The sequence below is a fragment of the Enhydra lutris genome, unplaced genomic scaffold (genome assembly GCF_002288905.1).
Source record: "Enhydra lutris kenyoni isolate GAN:26980312 unplaced genomic scaffold, ASM228890v2 scaffoldscaffold73, whole genome shotgun sequence".
NCBI lineage: Eukaryota > Metazoa > Chordata > Mammalia > Carnivora > Mustelidae > Enhydra > Enhydra lutris.
Window position 1 is genome coordinate 2,606,103 of NW_019154157.1, and position 1,375 is coordinate 2,607,477.

Consider the following 1,375-nt stretch of genomic DNA (forward strand, 5'->3'; position numbering starts at 1 on the left):
TCACTGCATGGGCTCAATACTCCTTCAGAGACAAGGAAAAATGGCCCATTGATGGGACATTAAACTGCAATACAGTTAGATCTCTTCTATAGAAAACAGGACAAATGGACAGGAGATACCCTAGATCCAGGCCTTCAGGGTCCTAAATCAGGACCCCCAACACAAGGTCCTCTTTCAGAATGTGTTTACGAGTCCAGTGTTTGGCCCCTGACCGGGCTGGTAAACCCCCTCCTGCTATATGGGATGAGAACTGATTCAGCAGTCCTTCTCCAGATAAACCCAGGTTGCTGGAGGAAACACTAAGAAAGGGGATGCTGACTCTGTCACTGTTGCCCCTAATAGACCCAGGTTACTTCTCTTTTATGTGGGAGCTCTTCCCTCATTCATCTCCTGGGTTAACAGCATGATAACTGGAACCAATGGTCTCTGGTTAGACTATTTCAAGAAAGGGACTTTAAGGAATATTACCACACAGCTGCCAAACTTCCTTTGCTTTGGGGAAGTTCTCTGTCTTTTGTGGCCCCTTCATGGACTGCCTGTTTCTACTTAAGTGGTAAGAAAACCTGTCCTTTCACCAGCCCCAGGGAGTGAGCTTTAGAACTAGAAGTCTTCGCTCTCTGTCCTTGGGGTTTTTATCCACCTCTAGCCCTGGCTGGAGGCCCTGCCCCTCTTCGGCCTTCCCCTCCCCCCCTCCTGTTTCTGCACTGCCTTGGGTGCCGCCTGCATAACTAGCTCCTCCCCTTGCCGTCCAGGAGCAAAGAGCACCCAATTGGACTTACATCACTTGCTTCGGTTTTCCCCACCAGTGTCATGGGTAAAAATGACAATGGGGAACAAAGTGATTAACTTCTAAGTGGACTCAGGTGGAAGATACCTACTTTAATTTAAGTTCGTTGGGTTTAAGATAGACATGTCTTTAGAGCTATCAAAATTAAATATGAAACTTTTATTCTACCTAGGTTTACTAAAGTCAAATAAGCTCCTGATCTTGATGAGGGAGCAGAAGGCTAGCTGAGGACAAAGCCCAAGCAGACGCCCCACAACCTCCCCCCACCCCTTCCTGGGTGGGATATGGGTGATATTCTTCCAGGAAGCTCTTGTCTTCATGTTAATGACTTACTAGAGGGAAAAACTACCTTAACTTGACAATGGCAAGGCCTCCGATAGCCTATGGGTCTTCTTTAACATAGGACGATCCTTTTTTGAAACCTCTCTTTTCTTTACTTCCCCCAACTCGCAGTTATATAACAGCCACCCCTCACAACCCCATATAGCAGCTCTTTCTGCCCATGTGTTCTCTCCCACGCTTTAATAAAACCACTGGGGTTTGTTTTGTTTTGTTTTTAAGTAAGTTCTTTTTTTTTTTTTTTTTTTT